An 11430-nucleotide genomic window follows, 5' to 3' on the forward strand; every position below is an offset into this window, starting at 1 on the left:
CCCAATCATCCCACTGATTGTTTACTTGTATCTTTCCACTTTGCTGTAATTCTTCATTAGTTACGAGAGTTTTTAAAAATTAACTTGTGTATGTTTTAATGTCTATGTGTGTGTGCCTGTATGAGTTTGTATGCACAGTGTGAGTGTGTACAGGAGTCAAGTGGGGCCAGAAGAGGGCACTGGATCCCTGAACTCAGGTCCTCTGGGAAGTAGGTGCTCCTAACTGCTGAGACATTTCTTTAGCCTCCAGTTTTAAGAGTTTTTGATGTAATCTTTAGGGTCTAAGTATAGGATCATATCAGGTAGAAGTTGGAATATTTTCCTTTTTTATTTGTACTATTTTCATTTATGTATGCCTTATTGCTTCACCTAGTATTCCAAACACCATTTTTAAAAATGTTTTATTGATTCTTTGTGAATTTCATATCATGCATCCCAATCCCACTCATCCCCCCATCCTTCCATATCTGTCTGCCCTCTGCCCTTGCAACCTTCTCCCCAAAACAAAACAAAACCAAACCCCCAAAAAACAAAACATCTCACCATGAAAGCTGCAGTGTGTCATGGTGTGTCACACAGTAGACCCTTTTGCCCAAACAGCTTTCCTTGCAAATGTTCTTTTCAATGAGTCATTAGTCTGTTATGAGGCCTCTGGCTTCTGCTACACTATCAATACTGGATCCTCACCTGGACTCCTCTCAGCTATCCTGTTGTTGCCCTGTGTTATGGAGATCCTGAAGCTTTGGGTCTGCTTTGGGTCTGCAGGATCGTCCCCTTCATATGCTCCAGCAATTCTTAGGTGGGATAGATGATGGGGTGAGCCAACTCAAAGCCCTGGATCTGGACCTGGGTGATAGCAGAGTTGGTCAGCACACCAGATCTCCTGTCTCTGCACCACTAGGGCCAGCTCTCCCCTTTGTCCAGGAGAGGGGCGGGGCTAGCTCTTCTGCCTGGCAGCTGGCAAGAGGTGGGTCCAGCTCTCCCACTCTCACATCCTTGGGGCCTGCTCTCCTGGGCCCATGCCACCAGGACCAGCTCTACTGTGCTACCCAGGTGAGGCCAAGCACCATTTTTAATGAGAATAGTGAAAGATTTTGGAGAAGTAGCTTTTCATTCCCCCTCATTCAGTATAGTGTTTTTGTAGTCTTTTTCTCAATAACTTTATCTCTCTCTCTCTCTCTCTCTCTCTCTCTCTCTCTCTCTCTCTCTCTCTCTCTCTCTCTCTCTCTCCCAGTGCTGGGTTTGGATTACTCTCATTTTTCTAATACTTTGCTGTGTACAATAAGGTCATTTATTTGAAAGCAGTCTACTTTATTAATGGAAACAACCACAGTTACGAACTTCCTTGCAAAATCTGCATTCAGATTCTGTTATATCATGCTTACATTTTCATTTAGAAGTTTCACATTTTCTCCCTGATTTCTTCAGTGACCTACTGATGATGAAAACAAATGCATCGTTCATCTGGGGGAGATGGCTTAGTGGGCAAAGCTGTTGCTGTGCAAGGGGGAGAAGACCTGAGTTCAGATCCCCAGAGCTGATGTAAAACTGGACATGGACACATACATCTGTAATCGCAGAGCTCTGGCAATATGATGGGAAGTAGAGATAGGAGAATCGTCAGAAGGGTCAACAAGCTTGGTATATGAAGGAGTCACGTGACACAGTCTCAAACAAGGCCAAAGGTGAGGACTGATATATGAGGTTGTCTTCTGCCATCCACATGTTCACTGTGGCTGGTGAGCACATGCACTCACACATGAGGACACACACACACACACTCACACACACACACACACACTCACACACATACACACACACACACACACACACCATGCACAGTGTACAAGTTGTTTAATCTTCATGCATTTGTATTGTTTCTCTTGCTGTACCTTGTATTTTCATTCTAAAGTCATGCATAGAGGGGCAAGCAAATATTTAATGCTTTATAATTGTTCAGACTTGCTGCATGTCCTAGGACGTGACCACGTTGGAGACGATTCCATGAACCCCTGAGAAAATGTGTATTCCCCAGCTGGTATCCTTTCTTCTCTACTGTCTGTCTCTCTGTTTTGTTCTTTCTCTTTCCCCTTCTCCCAGGTGCCTTATCCCTTTCTTTTCTTTCTATTTGAAGAAGGGATTATGATTACTTGAGATCATATCTCTGTGAGGGCTAACAACCTTCACAGGCTTTTAGGTCCTCCATGAATTTTAAACGGATATAAACTGTTCATCTCCAACTTGGGCGACTATCACAAAATGAACACATTCTAGCCAGTATTAGTAATATAAAGAAGAGAAGTTACACTCATTCCTCACCAGTAATATCAACTCTTTGTCAAAGGAAACTGATCATTTCGGCTAGTACAGCGGGTCACGTCATAACTGGTCCTAACATGTTATATCTCAAAGGAATAGAACAAAGAGGTCAGACATCGAACTGGGTCCTTTTTCCTTCAAGGCATCCCAGACACAATAACAAAACTGAGGTTAAGTTCAGCCATGAAGGAAGGTTTATTCTTGGCCAGAGGAAGGAGAAGTGGTGAGTGAAATGGGCTTCCCTTCAGGTAAAGGATGAGGGGTCTTTTAAGGGTCAGGAGAAGGAGGAGTTCAGAAAACAAACAAGGGTATTTTCCTTGAACTTTTCACGAGGTAGTCAGGTTCCTCTTGGTGTAGCACTTCCTCTCCTCTAAGGCTCCTGTGAACTGGTTGGACTCTGTTTGGGAGGAGGCTGGACCAAATGACACCATCAGTGAGAAATTTTACTAGGCTAGTGTATTACAATGAGATGATAATGAGTCTGGGGGTGAATAACAGGTCAGCATAGCGTCCTTTAGGTCTGAAACCTGTTTTACCTGGTTCTAATTTTCTGCACAGGGCTTTCCAGGAACAGCCAGGTCCTCAAAGTCTGTGGCTGGCTCCTCAGAATTGAAACATTTCCCTCCTAGAGTGACACTTCCTAGTCCAGGAATGAAGAGAACTTACTAGAACTATGTAGGTTCTGAAAGTTACAAGAGTCACAAGGTCCTTCTCCAAGGTTCTAGAAACAGTGACAATTCTGGAAAGAGATGACTCTCCAACCTCAAAGCTACCTGAGGATTCTGCAGGGAACTTCAGGGATGTGGCTTTCATGAACATCACCTGTGCTGGGATGGACTTTTTGATGATGTAGCTGCCTCTGAGTGGTCCATGCTCCTGTTGGTAACACCAGTAAACTGCCCCATGCACTAGGGTGGACTTGGGTGGAATCGTTTCTTTGGTCTGTTGTCAGTGTCCTGTGTGGGATGAAGAGATGTTTCCTCATGCCCCACAAGGAAAAGCCACACAACACTGGCAAGGTATAGCTGCTCTGAATCTAGTAAAATGAGTGGGGAGTGTGTTTGCCTTGTATCAAAATCAACTCTCCTAAATCAGAAATATTCCCAATGGGACCCCATTGGTGCCCCAAATAAGGAAATTATGGAAAACCACCAATCCTTGAAAGTACAATTTCATAGTAACCCAAGTAGAAGAGGAGCCAGGTAGAGCAAAGGTAACTTCAAGAGACGGAATGGTAACGTTCCTTCTGTTTCTATTGTGTGGAACATTTTAAAGAGTATTGGTATTATCTCTTCTTTGAAGATCTGGCCTATGCTGAGACGCTTTGCTCAGTCTTGGTGTAGGGAGGAAGGGACTGGATCTGCCTCAGCTGAATCTACCAGGCTGGGCTGACTCCCCAGGGGAGACCTTGCCTTGGAAGAGGTAGGAATGGTGGGTGGATTGGGAGGGAAGGCTTGGGGGGTGGGAGGAGGGAGGACAGGGGAATCCGTGGCTGATATGTAAAATTAAATTAATTATAAAATAAAAATATTTTAAAAAAGAGAAGGAATGGTGCCAAGATTCACAGAGCAGACTCCATCCTGGCTGAGGCTCTTGTTAAAATGATGTGCATTTCCCAAAAAAAAAAACCTGGGTGTGGAAGCACAGACCTTTAGAGCTGAGTGAGCCATGCCTATCACTGCTGTCACTGAGGAGCTGAGCTCTGCCCGGTGGGGGGGGACACCTTTCCTTAGCCTTCTATTTTATTATACATCATGCACACTTTGGTCATGTTGCATGGAATTTCACTAAACTTTAGAACACCATTTGACCATTGAGTAATTGGAATAATGTGCCTGCTTATTATCAATCAGACAAACAAATAATTGAAATCAGGATATTGAAAATAGGGCACTGGTCTATTCATGAAAGCCCTATTAACAATGGGCCAGATGTGGGAACAACTGGAGTGTCCACCAACAGATAAGTGGATGGAGGAAATATGACAGAGGAGCAATGCAGTGTGAGTCTATTCAGATGATATTTGCAAAAGTCAAAGATCAGAATAGGAGAATAGAATAGGCGGTGGTTTCCGGAGCCTGGGATAGGAGGAACCCGAGGAGTTGGTGATCACTGGGTATTAGCTTTCAGGTATGCCAGGTCACAAACCTCCAGAGATCTGATGGGCAATATCATACCTAGAATGTGGGATGCAACGCCACATTTTATGCTTGAAAATCTACCAACATGCAAATATCATAGCAAGTGACTTAGCAGAGTATAGTAACGAGAGACAATATGGAATGAATGTGGTTCAGAATTTATTGATGATTCATTGAGGCTTCGAGGGAGACAAATCCAAAGTGAATACGAAGGAGAGCATAGCACACAAGAACTGAGAGTACAGTGCAGAAGAAGATGTGGTAGTGATGATGACTGATCACGGGAGCTTTCGATGACTGTGTCCAGAGAGGGAGAAAGTGAGGATGGAAGAAGACCCAGGGAGATGCAGGACTCCTGGCTTTGAAGGTGGAAGCACAGGCATTGATCCTGGTGGGGGAGGGAGGTCGAGATGCTGGAACAGGTGAGAAAGTCACCGTCCACTAGGGTTTCAGAATGGAGCACCTCCACCAATGCCGTCACCTTAGCCCATTGGACTTCTGTCCTCTATGACTGAAAGACGAAGCATTTGGTTTCTTGTTTGAAAAAGAGAACTGCAGTAACCCATGCCATTTTTAATGAGTGTTTTCCAAAGTTCTTAGAAGGAGGTGTTAAGATCTTGACTCAGGATGTAGGTGGGCTAGTCCTCTGCCAGCTATGAAGCTGGCACAGAGGCCACCCCTGTCCCCAGCAAGAGGAGAGTGAGAGCGAGGGATCGTGCTTTTTTTTTTTTTTAAGGGAGATACATTTAAAGATTTCTGCTGATAGTCTGATGAGTTTCAGAAAAGATAAAAAGTGAATTTGTGCTGAGATGACATGTTGGGCATGACATAAGTACAATGTGCAGGCGTTCATTTGAGAAGTTGGTCAGCAGCAGCGGGGCTGGCAGTGGAGGGGCACACAGCAGCGGGGCTGGCAGTGGAGGGGCACACAGCAGCAGGGCTGGCAGCAGGGTGTGCTGCAGCAGACAGTCACACAGGTGGTCTTGCAGCAGGTGGTCCTGCAGCAGTTGGTTTGGCAACAAGGAGAGCAGCAGGAGTGGGTCATGGTGTCAGATGTGGACTTTGTTCACAATTTTCTGGAATATGATGACTTCTTCTCATTTGGCTGTTTATACCCTGGGCTTCCAAGGTTTGCGCCAAACAGTGAGCACTTTCCTTGTTGTTTTTGTTCTTCCTATATTCAGATTAAAGATGGACAAAGAGAAAGTTATTTATGAACTGTTAATGGGGTTTTCAGGGTTAGAAGTAAGTATTTAGTATATTTGTGAGCTGAGATTAACTCATAACAGCTGTTTCAGATAAAAGGAGGGAGTCACACCATCATTTGGTCATGTGGTGGCTCCTGCTGCCTGGAAGGGTCAGGGTCATTCCTCTACAGCTTTGTTCCTTTGTACTTAGATTAGGAAGCATGTGGGGAGGAACCTGATTATGTCATCCTCCCATGAGCAATGCAATGCCTGGTTCCATGTCTCTTATTATCCTCCGAAGTCCCAATCAGGAGTAGTGTATGCACATGTGTCCATACCAACCTTCACACCGGTGTGTTCCATGTGTGTTATAGGCACTGGGGAGATGGTTGGTAAAACGCATTCCCATGCAGAACTAGTACCAGGTCAAGTAAGTAGAAGCAGAAGGCTGGCACTCAGATTAAAAATCATCAATCAGTGTTGCATCCTTGGTGACCAGCAGTCTTTCCCATGTCTAAATAATTTCCAGAATGAGAAAAATCTATATATGTGGGGCCAGAAATGTACTGAGGTACATTCTAGGAATACCAAATGTTCTGGTGGCTCTTGTCCTGACCCTGTAAAGTAATGGGGTCAGTGATCTTGGGTGACTGACTTCTCTTCCTTCCTTTGTTCTTCTGAGTGAACAGAGGAATAGTTTAGAGATGATGTTTGGGTTATAGGTAAGCTCTAATAAATTCAAAACTTTTATGTGATATAGCATTTGTCTTAGTTAGGTTACTATTGCTGTGATGAACATCATTACCGAAAGCATGTTGGGGAGAAAAGGTTTATTTCACTCACAGTTTCATACAACAGTTTATCATCAAGAGCAGTGAGGGCAGGGAACTTAAGCAGGGCAGGAATCTGGAGGCAGGAGCTGATGCAGAGGCCATGGAGGGGTGCTGTTTACTGGCTTGCTCCTCAAGGCTTGCTCAACCTGCTTTCTTATAGAACTCAGGACCACCAGTCCAGGGGATGGCACCCCTCATAATGGGCTGAAACCTCCCCCATCAATCAATAATTATGAAAATGCCCTACAAACTCGTGTACAGCCCAATCTTATGGAGGCATTTTCTTAATTGAAGCTCTCTCCTCCCAGATGACTTTACCTTGTGTCAAGCTGACATAAAAGTGTTGCAGCATGGCATTCATTAAAGAAGTGTTGAAATTATTAGTTTACAACTTCATCACAAGGTGAACATACCCAAGTCACTACAACCACATTGAGAAATTGACCTTAGCACCATCTTCTCAGAGTAGAATCTCCTCATATCTATTCATTAATATAAGAAATTATAGGTTACTTCCAGCTATCTTTAAACTTTATATGGGCAAAGCAGTATGGAATTTGCTACTTTTATGTATCCTATCACCATCAATTCATCCAGGTAATTCATTCATTATTGCTGGTTTATAATCTCCCAGTAAACTGATAGGACAGAATTTCTGTCCTCTACTGTTCACATGGTATTTTGAGGAATTATGAGCAATTTGAGGTTATTAAAATATTAAAAATAATTCTGTTATATAAGGTAGTGAATGGGTCTTTTGGTTAATAGATTTTTTTTTAAAATAAAATACCTAAGAGCAGAACTGCTCATAAATTTGCCTTAGTCAGAGGCTGGAGAGGCAGAGCAGTGAAAAGCACATGTTACTTGCTCTGGCAGAGGATCTGAGTTCAGTTACCACCACCTCTGTCAGATGGCTCATAATTGCCCATGACTCTAGCTCCAGGGGATCCAACGCCCTCTTCTGGCCTCTTTAGACACTAGCACATGTGGCTCACATGCACACATACACACTCACACACACACACATTAAAAATAAAAGTAAATCTTTGAGAAATTCCTTAGTGAAATGCCTATAATGTTGTGTCTAGAGGTCTCACATAGCTTCCATTATATTTATTTCTAGGCATTTTATCTTTTTGCCAATATGTATGCTGTTTTTTGATTCTTAGCTATTTAAAATGTGAGAGAACAATCCATATATAAATATGTATATATACATACATATATATATATATATATATATATATATATATATATATATACACACACACATTGCTTTTGCATCCAAATTCCTTTATTATTTTAATTGTTTACCAGCAAGGGTCTAGGGAGGATATTTTTTTATTTTTTGAGACAGGGTTTCTCTGCGTAGTTTTGGAGCTTATCCTGGGACTCACTCTGTAGACCAGGCTGGCCTTGAACTCACAGAGATCCACCTGCCTCTGCCTCCTGAGTGCTGGAATTAAAGATGTGCGCCACCACGCCCGGCTTGGGGAGGATTTTAAGTGGTCTTCTTTGACTATAGTATATACAGTGAATATATTCATGTATTCTTGATATGACAGGGACAGCTTAATATTTCACAATTACAGTACTTTGTGGCTGTGTTGTGCATTGTCTCATCAGAGTAGCTGGGATTTTTCTCTTACTATCTAAACTATTATATCTTTAAAATACTGATATTTATAGCACTCTTTTTCCTTATGTTTTGGGATGACATTGTTTTTTATGTAGTAACAGTTTTTAAAAACAAGTATCGATGTCCACATCTTCATTCCATCTCGTATTTCTGGGGACAATACAGTGTGGTTGTGATCATTTGTCTGTGATCACATGTCTGTGGCATGGAATTTGAATGACTTTTATGCTGTTTCTGCTTATGACACATTTCAATTCCAGAGTTTAACTTCTTGGTCTGTATCGCTGCCTGGAGAGCCAGCCTCCAGCAGCCCAGGGTATGCCAAAAAATTCGCGAATGTGGCGAGGGCTAGACTTTTTCTATCTGAGGGGAAATAAAAAGGAAACACACTTTCTGATGGTAATTTTCTCTTTTGCTTCATCTTGAAAAATCTTGGAAATTTGTCTCCACCCAGCTACATATTTCTCCACACAGCTCCATCTCTCTTCTACACGTCCACACATCTCTACATAACCACATGTTGCTGCACAGCTACAAACCTCTATACAGCTCCATCTCTCTACTACACAGCCACACAGCTCTACACAGCTACACATCTCTCTACACAGTCCCATCTCTTTCTTGCCACAACTCTCTTCCACATGTCTCTCTTCATTTCTCTCCTCAACAGGAAACTCTAGACAATATATGAGTTACATTTTCAGGGTCACATGGCATTTCTTGAGTAAACAATAAGAAACAGAGCCATTCTAGTAACACATGAGAACTCATGTAGTTTCTCTCAGGGTAGAGATGTTGTGCTGACTGGGCATGGTGAGTAACCATGGCAACTCTTGGCTATCAGTCAAGTTCCCTGATGTGCAGTCTGTAAAGCAAGCAGGGAGGCACCTAGTGCTAGAGTGCTCTGCACTTTCTCAAGGGACAGTGACCTTAAAAGTGTCCCAGGACCTAAACATAAACAGTGAGTTAACTGAGCCTTGAGTCTTATATAATAAAACTGAGGTTTAGGAGTTCGTGCAAAGAGCCAGTTGCTGAGAGAATTATGTCTACTAAAATTGCTTCATCCCTGACCTTGGTTCAACAAACAGACACTTGGGAATTTGTCCTTGTACATTCATTTGCAGGGGCAACTAGTCTGCCCATACTGATTTGGGTGGCCTGTGCTGCCACTGGGGCCATGGTGACATCCAGGCCCAAGCTGCTACGGAGGGCCATGTCTGGGTCTGTGATAATATCTAAGAGGAACTCCAGTGAGAACTCATTATCAGTGGCTGGCACAGCAGAAGTTATTTCTACTTGGAGAAAAATATAAGTGAAAGTCCCACAGGGTAAGACAAGACCCAAGTGTTGAATACAGAACTTCTGTTGGCTCTGAACGTGCCATGAGGCTGTTGTGGGACTGTGCATTGATGATGGAAGTGGAAGGCATTCAGAACATGAGCGTCTGTGAAGGAAATGGTATTGGAGCACATAGAAACCCACGAAAAGATGAAACAGCACCCAGACATCTTCCCAGAAAGCAAATACAGATTTTATTTAGACCCACATGTAATCCAGAAGACAATTTAAAGTGAGCCCAACAGTAAAGAGAACAGGAATATCTTGAAATGAAATCCTTCATCCCTGAGGAGGGGTAAGAAAGAAGAGTGAGGGTTTGGTCTGCTCATGGTGTTGGAGAGAAAGAATGAAGATTCTTTTCTGAATATGAGAGCACAATTCAAGGTCAAGAGAAGATTAAATAGACCAGAAGGTAAAGTACTGAGCAATGAGACGAGCAGGCTCTCTCACCAAGCAGACACCCACCATCATTTACAAGAAGAGAACCCATTAATAGTTAATGATGGCAAAGCACGCAGAGTGATTTTGTTGGAGGAGTTTGGCTAAATGATGGCAAGCTGGCATGTGGCTGAAGATAGAGTCATCAGCAGCAAGGCTGGGAGCAGCTGGACCCACAGCCTTGGGACAGGCAGCCAGGCACACAGACACATGTGGGCTGGTAGCAAGTCCTGGTACAGGTCACAGGTCCAGAGCAAGCTGGCTGGCAGCACAGGTTGAGGCAGAAGGGCTCACAGCAGGGCTTGAGGCAGGGCCTGCAGCAGCTGGGCCGGCAGCAGGGCTGGCAGCAGCTGGAGATACAGCACCTGGGCTGGCAGCAGCTGGACTCACAGCAGCTGGGCTGGCAGCAGCTGGGCTGGCAACAAGGCTGGCAGCAGCTGGACACACAGCAGCAGGGCTGGCAGCAGGGTGTGCGGGCAGCAGCTGCTCACACAGCTTGGCTGGAAGCAGGTCCTACAGCAGGTGGGCTGGCAGCAAGGCTGGCAGCAGCTGGAGCCACAGCAGCTGGGCTGGCAGCAGGGCTGGCAGCAGCTGCTCACACAGCTGGGTCTCCAGCAGGTGGTCCTGCAGCAGGTGGTCCTGCAGCAGGTGGGCTGACAGCAAGGGGAGCAGCAGGAGTTGGTCATGGTGTTGGATGTAGATAGAGGTGTTTCTGAGATTGTGACAACCGTTTCAGTCCTGGGGCTTTTATACCCTGGACACGCCATGAAGGGACCAATAAGCAGGACTTTTCCTTATTGTTTGTTTTCTGCTGTTCATGAGGAAATTCTCACAGGAGGAAGTGCCCCTTGAGTTTTATAAATCTTTTGAAATTATGATGTAAGCAGTTAATTGCTGGATAATTCAAGGAAGAAAATTTCTAGAAGTCATCATCAGCATTGTTTCTGCTCTGATCATTATTTGCTCAGGTGATAGTTGCTACAGCCATGGGAGGGACTGAAGCATGGCCTTCTTCAGATTGTTCTCTTGTTTCCCTCGGCTGTGTGTAGACTACAATGTGTTTTCAGGGAGAGTTACATTCACAGTATTAAACGAAGCCATACCCGAGGCCAGGCTGTTTCCCAGAGATGTTTGCTTGTTATACCCTACAGCAGGCAAGCCTATTTGCAGCAAACGTTACCCGTGCTGGACCAATCTTATCAAAGAATCCATGTTGAGAAGGTAGCTTGCAGTCTTTCTTCAAATGCACCCATGAGCACCAAAGCCAGAATACAGAGTCAGACAGAAGACATGGGAGTTCAGAAGACATTGGCTGACTTAGATCTTGGCCCTGTTCGCCCATAGAAAAATGAAGAACTTAAATGACATAAGATGATACCAGCAAAATTTTAAAATAAATTGAACCATAATATACTTTCAGAGATGGGCATATACTGTAGCTTGACCAGATATGATATAAGAAATAGTGTGTCTGTCCTTCATATCAGGTGTGTGTGTGTGTGTGTGTGTGTGTGTGTGTGTGTGTGTGTGTGTGT

The 11430-nt window shown here is 43.9% G+C and overlaps 1 pseudogene; it reads right to left on the reverse strand.

Annotated features, from left to right (window-relative positions):
* Positions 1–10040: 10040 nt before the first annotated feature.
* Positions 10041–10581, reverse strand: LOC128123034 (keratin-associated protein 9-1-like; annotated as a pseudogene).
* Positions 10582–11430: the final 849 nt, after the last annotated feature.

Source organism: Peromyscus californicus, unplaced genomic scaffold, assembly GCF_007827085.1.
Source record: "Peromyscus californicus insignis strain IS unplaced genomic scaffold, ASM782708v3 Scaffold_3__1_contigs__length_106647218, whole genome shotgun sequence".
Lineage (NCBI taxonomy): Eukaryota > Metazoa > Chordata > Mammalia > Rodentia > Cricetidae > Peromyscus > Peromyscus californicus.